This window comes from Notamacropus eugenii, chromosome Y (genome assembly GCF_028372415.1).
Source record: "Notamacropus eugenii isolate mMacEug1 chromosome Y, mMacEug1.pri_v2, whole genome shotgun sequence".
Taxonomy (NCBI): domain Eukaryota; kingdom Metazoa; phylum Chordata; class Mammalia; order Diprotodontia; family Macropodidae; genus Notamacropus; species Notamacropus eugenii.
The window spans coordinates 10,696,441-10,711,107 of record NC_092880.1 but is presented as its reverse complement, the minus strand read 5'-3'; the positions used below and the strand labels follow the sequence as shown (position 1 = coordinate 10,711,107).

General features: G+C 38.4%; 1 pseudogene; it reads right to left on the bottom strand.

The window, feature by feature from the left end:
- Positions 1-11,886: 11,886 nt before the first annotated feature.
- LOC140516808 (sorting nexin-5 pseudogene) lies at positions 11,887-14,076 on the bottom strand (annotated as a pseudogene).
- Between the last annotated feature and the right edge of the window lie 591 nt (positions 14,077-14,667).

The following is a 14,667-nucleotide window of genomic DNA, read 5'->3' as shown; positions in this document are numbered from 1 at the left end:
CCAGGCTATTAATTTTTGCTTAATTATGGTGATCATTTAAAATGCATTTTTAAAAGATTTCATTATTTTGCACAGAGAATGCTAAGTACTTTACTGAGTATTGATAAAACTCAAAATCACCACAGTGAGCATCCATTATTTAGACATAAAGCTGCCTTTGATTGGAATGAAGACAGAGTGGGTACTGAACTCAGAAGTAGCTGTGGAATCTATTTTCTTTTTGTTTAAACTTAAATTTTAAAACTTAATTTCTCTTAGTTTCCAATATTCACTTTTATAAGATTTTGAGTTCTAAATTCCCTAAATTCCTCCCTCCCTCCCCTAAACCATTCCCAAGGCCACATACAATCTGATACAGGCTATATATGTACAGTCATATTAAAAATATTTCCACATTAGTTGTTTTGTGATAGAAGAATCAGAACACAAGTAAAAAACCACAAGAAAGTTGAAAAGAGAGAAAGTAGTATGCTTCAATATGCATTCAGATTCCATAGTTCCTTCTCCAGATGTGGATAGCGTTTTCCATCATGAATCTTTGGAATTGTCTTAGATCATTGTCTTACTGAGAAGGGTTAAGTCTATCAAAGTTGGTCATGACACAATGCTGCTGTTACTGTGTACAATGTTGTAATGGTTCTGCTCAGTTCACTCAGCATCAGTTCATGAAAGTCTTTCCAGGTTTTTCTAAAATCCACCTGCTCATCATTTCTTGTGGAACAATAGTTTTTTGTTACCTTCATATACCACAACTTGCTCATCCATTTCTTATTTATGGCCGTGAGAAAAAGAGCTGCTATGAATTTTTTTGTACATGTGGGTCCTTTCCCCTTTTTTATGATCTCATAGTGGTATTGTTGGATTAAAACAGTATAAACACTTAGGAATCAGCTTTCTTATAAAAAACAATTCCAAAGGAACTTAGCTTTGGATGGTTTATCACTTTGTTATTAGGATGGCATAAAGCATATAACTTTTAGGCAGGTTGTCTTTCTGAGAAGTTATTTAATCAAGGGCTAAAGCTTCCTTTTTTCAAATAGTTCTCTTATCCTTCAGAAAAATTATCTTCCTTATGTTCGCTATTAGTGTTGAAATTTGTATTGACTTTTTGAGGTTTCAGTGTGAGAACAGGCAGAGGGAAATAGACAAAAATATATTGAAAAATATGACTCAAGTCTGAAAACTGAGAAGTCAAAGATATCAGTTCCTGAGAATTTCCACTTCTATATATCATTAATGTGTCTTCCAGAAAAGAGAGTTAGAAAGTATATATGGGGACTACACTGAGAAAACAAACTTGACTATATCTGAATTAAGAACTAGTTATTTATATGGGAACCATATCAGGTTCATTTGTATGGATCCATCAATCAATTTGAACAGGGGAAGCATCATAGGATCATATAACCAGAAGGAACATTAGAAGTCAAGTCTAATACACTTTAAAAAATTGATGATGAGATTAATTCATGGATAAGAGAAGCAACTTGACTAGGATCGTATATCTGTATGAGGCAGGATTTGGATCTGGGTCTTTCTGAATTGCAGTCCACTATATGATTTTAAATAAGAGAATAAACTGTGAAGAAAAACCTTGAAGAGGATGTAGTTAGGAGGATGGGTTCTTGCACTCATAGCATTTCAAAATCTCAGAGTTAGAAGGGACCATTGAGAAGTCTAGTCCAATATGTATCTGAACAAGTATGCACTATGTGGCATGGGGTATCCAGCCTTTACCTGAAACTGGCAGTGAAGGTGAATCCAATGTAATGAGAATAGACCCTTTCCTCTTTACATATCCCTACCTGTTAGGAATTTTTTCCTTTTTACAAATCTGAATCAACTTCTTTGTAACTTTGTCTTGCCCAGTTATAACTTGTGCTATAGTCTCAGAGAAATTAAATTCTCTCTGTTTCTATCTCTTTCTCCCCCAGTCTGCATCTCAAGAAGGTTCCAGGGATACTGCAGTGATGTGGGGATGCTGAAAATATAGGATCCTTTCTTTCATCTCAGTTTTGCCCCAGTCCTTAGAATATGGAATGAGACCCTATAGAACAATGACTAACTTAGCAACTATGAGGGTGCACTGAGCCAAGAAGAGATACTGAATCCAAAATAAAAAATGTGATTCTATGAATGGGATAGGGACAAGTTTCAATAGAAATACTGCCACTCTAAACCTGCAGAGCCTTCCAGCAAGCTGAGTACAACTGCAGTTAACTAGAGCTCCAAACAAGGCAATGCATGTCATTGTGTTGTTCATGGCCAATTCCAGGTTAAAACTAGCTTACAATGCTCAGATCTAGAGGGCAGATATTGGACTTTGACCATATTGGGAGAACTAAACATTTTTAAGTCTCTAATCTCAGCTGTATCTGTGATCCTTGATAAATGCAACACAGTACCTGGAGAAGACAGCATTAGAATACAAAATAAGACTAAACATGGTGCAAATGTTCTTTCCAGAAAAGGCAGAACCTGACTTCACTGAAAGGTTCAAAATCAGGAAGCAAATTTAGAAGAATGAGAAACAGCAACAACGAAACCATTTTACCTTACATAGATATGTTTATAGGGATGATTATACAACCAAAAATCAACTCCCCAGAAAAAATGAACATAGTCTTTAAGGAGAAAGATGAACATTCAGTAAAATAGTGGACTTCCAATTGCTCCTGATTAAAAACAAAATAGAACTGAACAGAAAATTCAAGCCTCAAATACAAGACTCAAGAGAAGCATGAAAAGGGCAAATGGGAAAGAAAAAAATGTTCAATAAGATTTAATCGTTTAATCTCTAAACAGAAAGATGATACTTGAAACTCTGGAAAATTGTTTCTTAGGGCAATTAGAAGGGGCATATATAGACAGAGGTTTTCGTATAAATTGACTTAGATTTGATGATAAAAGTTAATTAAGGGGTGAAAAAAGGATTATAAAAGGGAGAAGAGGATAGGGTAAAGTACACTACATGAAGAGGCACAAAAACTTATTACAGTAGAAGGAAAGTAGGAATAAGAGATGAACCTTGTTTGAATCATATTCTCATTGAATTGGGCTCAAAAAGGAAATAACATACACATGCAGTTGGTAATAGAAATCTATCTTACCCTACAGGAGATTAGGAGAAGAGAAGGGAAAGAAAAAGGAGGGGGTGGATAGAATGGAAGGTAAAAGGTGGGGAAGAAGTAGAGGAAAGGGGAAAGGAAAGGGAGGAGAACCGATAGAAACGAGGGCAGGTTGAGGAAGGCAGTGGTCAGAAACAAAACACTGGCGAAGTGGGAAATGGTGAAAGGAGAAAAGTATAAATTGGGGGGGCGGGCAAAATAGCACAGAGAGATAGACATAGTAATCATACTTGGGAATGTGAATAGGATGAACTCTCCCATAAAACACAAGTGGATAGCACAGTGGATTAAAAAGCATAATCCTACAATATGTGGTTTATAAGAAAAACATGTGAAGCAGAGAGATATATGCAAAGTAAAGATAAAAGGCTAGAATAGAATATATTATGCTTCATTTGAAGTTAGACAAAGGAGGAGTAGCAGTCCTGTTCTCAGACAAAGCAAAATTAATGAATTAATTAAAAGAGATAAGGAAGGAAACTTTCTTGCTAAAAGATACCATAGATAATGAAGTAAAATCAATAAGAAACATATATGGAGCAAATGGTATACAAATTCTTTTTTTTGTAGCCATTGGGAGCTTTATTGAAGCAAAAATAGCAGGCCTAAGATTTAGCAAGGAGCTAAACAAAGGTAATAATATAAGAAAATGACTGAATGACACAAGGTAAGGAAATCCCATTCCCCAGGATGAGGGGGGGGGGGGGCACAGGGAATCTTATGGTCCAGGATAAGGGGAAGTTTTGTGCTAAGGGGAGACTTTAGGGCACCAAGGTCTTCACAAAATCAATCAATATTATTTTTAACTCTTGGAGGACTATTTCTATCCACATCATTTCCCCACCCAACCACTAGGTAGGAGAATTCTTTCAGGGCAAAGGGGCAAAAGTCATTGTCTTCAGTAGTTGCTTCCTGCTGAACAGGGGCAAAGAGTCCACTTCAGGGGCCAGAATAAGTTGAGGAGGGTGATCAGCATGGGGTGCAGAATGCAGTGCCAACTGAGTCCAGGGTGGAGAGAAGCAAGCCTTGATGGTGAAATCAAGGGCAGGTTTAGGAAATCCTAAAAGTTGCTGTGGGTGAGAAGATACAAAGCAAACCAGGAGGTTAAACAAGCACAGACCATGTATAAGAGTGAGTGAAATGACCAATAATGGGATCAAAATGAAAGGAAAGAAGAGAGAGAAACCACAACCCCCAGAAGGAGGTAGGGGGAGGTATCAGGCTAGAGTCTTACATCCAAAAGGCTGCCTGTAAAAATATCCTTTGAATGCTCAAAGGAAAAATTCCATGCAGGATCTTCAGGGAATATAGGGGAAGAGTCATGGGGAATAAGCTAGTATCCTGGGCCTGATGGTGACACACCTCACAATCAAGTACTCTGCCTTGCCCCACAGAGTCCCCTATTTGAATTAAGGCATTGGACTTCCATTCTTGAGGAAGCAGGCCTAATATTTGGCATAGGATGGGAAACAGGAATCAGGTGAGCTAGGAACAGAACTGGTTCAAGGTGGGGCCCAGAATGCAAGTCCCCAAGGTGAGGGGCTTCAATGCAGTCTTCTTTGATCACTTTTCCAGCTATCCCACATCTCACATCCTGTCTCCTACTTGCTTCTCTGCCTCAGCACTGCTGTCTGCTTTACCTTCCACCCAAATGCTTTTGGGAGAGGAATAAAGGCACTGTCCCTGCCTTAGTGGGGGTGGGGAGAAGAGTAAAATGAGGCTGAAGCAGCACCCAGGGGATGCGGAGAGTGTTGCATGACCATTTGCAGGTGGACAGTATAGTCTAGGAGACCCAAATCTGACAAACAAGTTCAATATGCAGGCCCCAAATAGAAGGAGCATTAAAAGTGATGTCAGAAAAGAGGAAAAATGAAGAAGGAAACCATGAGCCCCAAGATATTATTATTTACTTTTGATATACAGGATTTTCTGATCTTGTTATAGCATACAAACTCTTAAAGAAGTAGTTAAGTGAGTTGCAGGAAGAACTTAACTGCAACACTATAATAGTGGGGGAACCTCAATCTTCCCCTCTCAGGGCTAGATGAATCTAACCACAAAAAATTGGAAGTTAAGGAGGTGAATAGAATTTTAGAAACTTTAGATATGATAGACCTCTGGAGAAAAATGAATGGGGATGGAAAGGAATGTTCCTTTTTCTTAGTGGTATATGGAACCTACACAAAAATTGGCTGAATCAAGGCATAAAAATATCAATATATAAAAATATCTAAAAATATCATTTAGGGCATGAAAAATATCAAAACAAGTTCTCTCTATGTGTCTCTCTCTGTCTCTGTGTGTCTCTGTCTCTCTCTGTCTCACAAACACACACAAACACACACACACACACACACACACACACACATTAGTCATTAACTTCTCTAGGAGAGTTTAAATGAGAATTAACCTGAGAGGAAACATGAATGAGAAACAGCCTCAGTGAAGACAAAAAGAAATAATACTCAAATATTTTGTCAGAAACACTCTTTAATTAAAACTTATATAGTAAATCACACATCCTTTAGTACAACCTCCTGTAGTGGAGAAAAAGCATTACAAGTCAGTAGTAGTGTGAGGAAAGGACAAATATAAGTGATTGAACAATTCCTGCTTACCACCATTGTTGCATGTATGTGACTAAATTGAGAAAGAAATTAAATGACTTCAGGTCCTACAGGCAGTAAGTGGAAGAGGTGGGGTTCAGACTCAAGTTCTCTAACTCTAAATCTAACATTTTCCCCATTATATCACATTATTTTCTCACAAAGGTAGCAGAAGTTGCTGTTATTTTTTCCTGGTAAGACATTAACATTTTAATCCTAGGACATTTAGCTGATAATTTTTAAACCCTGAAGACTGAATTTAATGATAAGAATTTCAGGACCGTAGCGTCATAGATTTAGAGCTGCTGCCCAACCACTTCATTTTATGGATTGGGAACAGAATACCAGGTGACTATACCTTGCAAAAGGTCACAAGGTGAGCTGATATCCAGACCTACTTACTCTTACTTCAAATCCAATACATTCCCATTGCACAATTGAGAATGGTGAGAGAGAGAGAGAGAGAGAGAGAGAGAGAGAGAGAGAGAGAGAGAGAGAGAGAGAGAGAGAGATTTGTGATCCTTTCAAATCACACATTGTGGCATAGTGACTATTTCCATCCATAAAAGTCTATACCATATTACTGGAACTCTTCTGGTTAATTTATATAGGCAAATAATGAAATTTATTTTAAGGAGAACCACTTAAGTGTCAATATAGACTTCTGGACTAGCCCATCTATTCTTCTCATCTCAAAACTCCTTTGTATCATCAATTAATCTCTCTTTTCCCCCAGTCTCTTAAAAAGAACTGCTTTCTCTTGCCAAGGTCCACATTACTATTTGAGACATGAGAGATATACAACCAAAAGAACAAAATTGTAATCTTTCTTTTCATGTCATGTGACACTCCTCTTGCCACTGTCTTTGGGTGTGGATATGATCAAGGAATCACTCATGTTTTGTCTTTCCATACTAAAGCTGAAGTTCTTTCAGCAGTGAGTAGCATATAGGTGAAACCAATGACATCTTAGGGCTGTTGCAAAGAGGATCCTGAAGCCAGAGGTTAGACTAAGTGACCTTTAAGAATCCTCTGGACTCTAGCAATTTATGACATCAAGGCTAACATTTCAGTTTTTAAAAAGTCTTTCATAGGAGAAACATTCAAGCATAGTTACTTTAGGTGTTATGTGGTTGTAGATAGTTTCTATACTGGTGAACTATTGACTTGGATGAGTTATTTTATATTCCTCAAAGTCCCTCCTTTTTAAATGGCCTAAGCCATACTGCTAATGCCATTCTGAATTGGTCTTTCTAGATGGTTGCTTTGCTCTTGGCTTAATCCTTAGAAGAGATGTGGTATTCAAGTTTAGAATCCTTCATAAAGTTGTTGGACTTTTTTTCCTATTTAGTACTCTGTCTTTTAAACTATGGAGGAAGTAAAAAAATAGAGTGAAAAAAGTTGCTTATATATTGTATAAATCACTGGAATGCAAGTCTTGGAGTCTGTTAGTTTTTCTCTCAACTTACTCTATGGATAGAAACACTGGTCTAGCCCAAGATGAACAGATTAGATCATTTGGGAAAATGGCACAGTCTTTCACTCCTTTACACATCTCTCTTTCGTATCCACTGTTCAGCTGCTTAAAAGTTACCTCCAGATCTTCCCTCTCCAGAATTAAAACTGAGAATATCACTTCTGTTTTTATACACACTATGTGTGACTGACTAAAATTACATCCATGTAGTCAGTTAATTTTTTTTTGGCTAATCTATTAAGAGAGCTATAAATAACTTCCTGATTCTCATGAAATAGATTCTCTGTGGCAGAATTCCTCACTTGGTAGGAAACCACAGAACTAGAATTCTTCGTTTTTAACTGGAGAGGAAGCAGAGACTGTTTTCAGCCTCTTGGAGGAGCAAACATTCCATAAAAAGGCAATGTGAAAAATCTCATTGACTGACTAGGAGAATTTCTGAGTATGGGAACAACTCTGGAGTAAAGTGTGCTTTTTCTAGAGTTGGTAGTTGTTAACCTTTTCAAGAAATAGAGCCATTTTAAGCATCCACTTTAAGCATTCAAGAAGGACACTATAGCAATCAGGTCTGGTAAATGTATTTCTTCACATTTCATCTTGGGGAAGAGGAAGTGAATAGACATTTATGTAGTGCCTTCTATACAACAGTCACTGTGCTGAGTTTCTTTTACAAACTAAATTTCATCCTCAAACAACCTGAAGGAATAGGTTCTATTATTATCCCCATTTTACAGTGTGGGAAACTGAGACAAACAGAGGCTAAATAACTTGTGTAAGTGAGTGAGTAAACAACTGAGGGTGGATTTGAACTCAGGTTTCATGACTTTAAGTTTATTAAATTATGGTGCGGGCATTCAAGTAGTCATGAGACAAATCCACCAATTCAGACAGGCCCTGACCCTAGGTAGATAGGTGTCTTTATATCATTAGGTATGTCAAAAGGAGGCACAACTTGATCACTGGACTCACAGGCCAATCATCCTGGGGGAAGCTTTGCTGCCTTTTAAGAAAACTAGCCTAGGGGTGGAGCCAAGATGGTGGAGTAGAAAGACGCAAATACACATAGCTCCGAACCCACAACCCATACAACATCTGTATAAAGTAACTCACGGAGAATTCTGGAGCAGTGAGGCCACAGAACAGTGGAGCGAAGGAGATTTCTGTTCCAGAGGGACCTGCAAACCTCTCACAAAAGGTCCGTTGCGCTGCAGACGCGGATCCCAGCCCAGACCTGCCACGGCCATGGCACCGAGAGGAACAGATCTGAGCAGGCTTCAGGGACAGGATCTCCAGCGACCGCACAAGTCCCTCCACCCACAGGTGACGGGGGTCGGTGAGAGAGTCTCTTTGGTGGGTCGAGAGGGGAGTGGGGTGCCCCCATAACTCAGGCCCCCTTGGGAGGCAGAAGCTGAGAGGCAGCGGTAGACCAGGGCTCCCCAAGCAGGCAGGAGCCTGGATCCATTGTTGAAGGTCTGTGCATAAACCCCCTGAGGGAACTGAGCCTGAGAGGCGGCCCTGCCCTGACCTGAGCACCCGAACTTAATCTCACACTGAATAGCAGCCCTGCCCCCGCCAAAAGCCCTGAAGCTGGAAGCAGCATTTGAATCTCAGACCCCAAACGCTGGCTGGGAGGATCAGGAGGCGAGGTGGGTGTGAGGAGAATATTCAGAGGTCGAGTCATTGGCTGGGAAAATGCTCAGAAAAGGGAAAAGAAATAAGATTATAGAAGGTTACTTCCTTGGTGAACAGGCATTTCCTCCCTTCCTTTCTGATGAGGAAGAACAATGCTTACCATCAGGCAAAGGTACAGAAGTCAAGGCTTCTGTGTCCCAGCCCACCCAATGGGCTCAGGCCATGGAAGAGCTCAAAAAGAATTTTGAAAATCAAGTTAGAGAGGTGGAGGAAAAGCTGGGAAGAGAAATGAGAGACATGAAGTCAAAGCATGAACAGCAGGTCAGCACCCTGCTAAAGGAGATCCAAAAAATGCTGAAGAAAATAACACCTTGAAAAATAGGCTAACTCAATTGGCAAAAGAGGTTCAAGAAGCCAATGAGGAGAAGAATGCTTTCAAAAGCAGAATTAGCCAGATGGAAAAGGAGATTCAAAAGCCCACTGAAGAAAATAGTTCTTTCAAAATTAGAATGGCACAGATGGAGGCTAATGACTTTATGAGAAAGCAAGAAATCACAAAACAAAACCAAAAGAATGAAAAAATGGATGATAATGTGAAATATCTCATTGGAAAAACAACTGACCTGGAAAATAGATCCAGGAGAGACATTTTAAAAATTATGGGACTACCTGAAAGCCATGATCAAAAAAAGAGCCTAGACATCATCTTTCATGAAATTATCAAGGAAAACTACCCTGAGATTCTAGAACCAGAGGGCAAAATAAATATTCAAGGAATCCACAGAACACCGCCTGAAAGAGATCCAAAAAGAGAAACTCCTAGGAACATTGTGGCCAAATTCCAGAGTTCCCAGGTCAAGGAGAAAATATTGCAAGCAGCTAGAAAGAAACAATTCAAGTACTGTGGAAATATAATCAGGATAACACAAGATCTAGCAGCCTCTACATTAAGGGATCAAAGGGCATGGAATAGGATATTCCAGAAGTCAAAGGAACTAGGACTAAAACCAAGAATCACCTACCCAGCAAAACTGAGTATAATACTTCAGGAGAAAAACTCGTCTTTCAATGAAATAGAGGATTTTCAAGCGTTCTTGATGAAAAGACCAGAGCTGAAAAGAAAATTTGACTTTCAAATACAAGAATAAAGAGAAGCATGAAAAGGTGAACAGCAAAGAGAAGTCATAAGGGACTTACTAAAGTTGAACTGTTTACATTCCTACATGTAAAGCCAATATTTGTAACTCTTGAAACTTTTCAGTATCTGGGTACTGGGTGGGATTACACACACACATGCACACACACACACGCACACACACATAGAGACAGAGTGCACAGAGTGAATTGAAGAGGATGGGATCATATCTTAAAAAAAATGAAATCAAGCAGTGAGAGAGAAATATATTGGGAGGAGAAAGAGAGAAATGGAATGGGGCAAATTATCTCTCATAAAAGAGGCAAGCAAAAGACTCATTAGTGGAGGGATAGAGAGGGGAGGTGAGAGAAAAACATGAAGTCTACTCTCATCACATTCCACTAAAGGAAAGAATAAAATGCACACTCGTTTTGGTATGAAAACCTATCTTACAATACAGGAAAGTGGGGGATAAGGGGATAAGCAGGGTTGGAGGAATGATAGAAGGGAGGGCATGGGGAGGAGGGTGCAATTTGAGGTCGACACTCATGGGGAGGGATAGGATCAAAAGAGAATAGAAGTAATGGGGGACAGGATAGGATGGAGGGAAATAGAGTTAGCCTTATACAACACAACTATTATGGAAGTCATTTGCAAAACTACACAGATTTGGCCTATATGGAATTGCTTGCCTTCCAAAGGGAAGGGGTGGAGAGGGAGGGAGGGAAAGACGTTGGAACTCAAAGTGTTAGGATCAACTGTCGAGTAATGTTCTTGCTACTAGGAAATAAGAAATACAGATAAAGGGGTATAGAAAGCTATCTGGCCCTACAGGACAAAAGAGAAGACGGAGACAAGGGCAGAGAGGGATGATAGAAGAGAGAGCAGATTGGTCATAGGGGCAATTAGAATGCTTGGTGTTTGGGTGGGGAGGGGAGAAAAGGGGAGAAAATTTGTAACCCAAAATTTTGTGAAAATGAATGTTAAAAGTTAAATAAATAAATTTAATAAAAAAAAAAAAGAAAGAAAACTAGCCTAGCCCAGGTTGTGGTGGAGGAAGAGATAGGGGCACCTTGGTGGCTAGTGGTTCTATCACATTTTCAGTCTTCTAAAAATTCATTTATTTCAAAGACAATATTACTGTGGAAGTTTGCAAAGCACTTTACACACATCATTCATTTTATCCTTACAATGACTATAAGAAGTTAGCACTAAAGGTACTAAAACTCTCATTTTACAGCTAACTAACACGAGAGAAAATAGTGTACTTTTTTTTAACACAAGAGAAAATTGTGTACTTCATTCTGTGTTCTGATTCCACAGCTCTTTCTCTGGATGTAGACGGCATTTTGCATAAAGAGTCCTTGGGGAATGCTTTAAGTTCTTGCATCACTATGAAGGGCTAAGTCTATCAGAAACATTCTTTGCACACTGTGACTGTTACTGTATGTAATGTTCTCCTGGTTCTGTCATTTCACTCAGCATCAGACTTACATGAACTTTTATCTGAAGTGCTGCTGTTCATAATTTCTCATAGCACAGTAGTATTCCATTACATTCATATACCACAACTTCTTCAGCCATTCCCCAATTGATGGGTATTCACTCAATTTCCAGTTCTTGGCCACCACAAACAGAACTGATATAAATACTTTTGTACGCGTGGGACCTTTTCCCATTTTTGTGATCTCTTTGTGCTACAGTCCTAGAAACGATATTGCTGGGTCAAAGGGTATACATATTTTTGTAGCCCTTTGGGCATAGTTCCAAATTGCTCTCCAGAATGGTTGAATCAGTTCACAGATGCACCGACAACAAATCAGTGTTCTAACTCTCCCACATCTTCTCCAACATTTATCATCTTCCTGTTTTATCATGATAGCCAATCTTTTTTTTTTTTCCAGGAAGTATTCTCTTTATGTTTTATTATACATTTGCAATAAACCAGTTTGTGTAAAAAACAAAACAGACAAAAAGAGAAAGGAAAAAAAAGACATACACAAGCCCTCTCTGAAATGGATTTTTATGTTCCACTGTACCAAGCAGTAGGAGTAGCTTAAAAAAAAAAAAATCAATATGGCCAATTATACTACATACTAGGTCACTGAACTATCTCCATACCCTTAAGGTATTTTCCTTTCCCCTCCTAAATTGATGACACTCTAAATAGGAGAAAATTTCTCTTCTCCAAGTGTATTTATATTCCAACTACAAAACCTGTACTGTACAAGATCACTTACAAAAATAAATCTAATGAAATATCCTTGATCTCCCAATATAATATAAATACTCGAGGTGATTAAAGAACTATGTGAATAATATGGGAAAAAAATCTGATTTAAAAATGGAATGTTTGGACACCTGTCATTCAGCTCTTGAGCTGAAGAATGTTTTGTCGTACATAACTGGTTCCTAAGTAAAATTTTTAGTTTTTAACTGGATGGGAGCACAAGAAATGGGACACTCTTGTACCAAAGTCTCCTTCTAATGCTTTGTTCCAACAGGCACATTTTTGGGTACCTATCTCCTTACCATTTAAAAGAATTTTTTAGAATCTAGGACTTGTACTCTGTCCACTGTGAGGTAATAAATGTATTTGACAGAAAGGTTAGCTATGTCCAAATAACATACATGCAATTAACTCAAAGGAAAGTCCTAAAAAAATTAAACATGGTTATGTATTAGTCATTTCTCAGAAAGCAAAATATCTGTTCATATAAAAATTTTTAGACTTAAAGTTTTAGTCAAAAGTAAAAATAAATCTTCCATGGCTAACGAAATTGAGTGCAATTGATGCTGGTTTTCACATTCATCTTCAGTTCATTCAGGTTCATTCAGAGTAAAGGCAACTTAGTTGTTCTTGAAAAGGTCAATGCAGCTTTGCAAGAGGGAGACATTATTTTTTGCATGCTTTATTTCCAGTTCAGACATTTCAATTAGGTTTTTCCTAAATGCTGCCACTCTTTTCCGTTTAAAACTGATCAGTTCTTCTTTCGCAGATTCAGAGAGCTGCTCAAATTTCTGAGAGCATTCTTGCTGGTGTGCCTCAGCCAATTTGACATCTTTGCTTTTTAACCGGGCTTTGTCCAGAGCTTTGTTTGAGTTTTCATAGTCAATGAGGGCTTTTGTACGTCTGTATAAAAGATCCTTAGCAGCTTCTATGTTGAGCATATAATATCTGAGGAGCTCTGTCAGTTTTAAATCTTCATCTGATGATACTCGACCCTCCACTTTTCTTAGCTTTTCAAATAGCTCAGCAACTTTCAGTAAATATTTTTTGATGACAGTTGGCTCTTCTAAAGCGAGGCTATTCAAGCAGGCTGAAGTATGGATATAATCATCTGCGACATTTTTATGAGATCTGGTCATTCTGTCGGCTTTTGCACATGAATCCTTGATCCTATTGTAATAGTTGATGAGGAAATTCTTCTCTTGGTCAAAGAAGTCATCTACTTCCTTAACTCCAGAAAAAAGAACTTCATCAGCACTTTTCACCACACTCTTAAAGAAGCCACCAAACATCTCCTTAGTGTTTTTCCTCCTAACACTTAGATTCTGATCATATTCCAGGAAAACATGAAAGTTGCGATCTTTGCTGAGGACAGGATGAGAAGAAAGTCGCTGAAGAAAAACTTCATGGGATGATACAGTCTTCTTAAAGACAGCTAGATATTCCGCTTCGAGTTCTTGCTTCATTTTTGCAAATTCTTCTTTTGTCATAGAGCCTTCACCTTCTCCCAGCTTCTGCATCTTCTCTCTGGGGCCATCAAAGTCAGGCTTTGTAGGAGCAGGTGGTATAATGAGTCCTGCATATTCTTCAGTTTCTGTAAGTGTATCATGTAGCCACACAAAATCTTCATGCTGTCTTGTAACAGAAAACTCTGGACTCTGAAAAATGGACAGGGTGGTCTTTGTATGCACTGTGAACTTGACCTTATCTCTTTCACTGAGGGCATCAGGGATGTCAATCAGGAGTGAAGGATCAACATTCAGGTCCACAGACACAGATCTCATCTTGCTGCGGTCGTCTTCCTGCTTCAGCAGCTCGGGAACGGAGGCCATGGTGAAAGAAATTGCGAATGGAAGAGAGAAGCTGCGACTCCATGATAGCCAATCTTATAGGTGTGATGGGATACCTCAGAATTGTTTTGATTTGCTTTTCTGTAATCAATAGTGATTTAGAGCATTTTTATATGACTATCGATAGCTTTAATTTCTTCCTCTGAAACCTGCCTTTTCATATCCTTTGATGATTTATCAATTGGGTGAATGATTTGTATTCCTGTAAATTTGACTCAGTTCTTTATATATTTTTAAAATGAGGTCTTTATCACAGTCACTTAACTGGCCTATTTTCTATCCTCTAATATTATATCTCCCAACTATATGCCATTTTGCATAAACTGATCTCCATGACTGGAATGAACTAACTCCTCACGTTTGCTGTGTAGAATCCCTAGCTTCCGTCAAAGTTCAATTCAAGTTCTAAGTAGTCATGTGGCCTACCTGAACTCAGTTGTTGCTGGAATTTTCTACCCACCCCAACACTAAATTATTTTGTATTTATTTTGAAAATATTTTCTATGTACTAATCTATCTTCATATAAATGTATATATGTATGTATGTATATGTGTATACAAATATATGCAAATATATGTATATATACATCTATGTACATGTGTATCTGT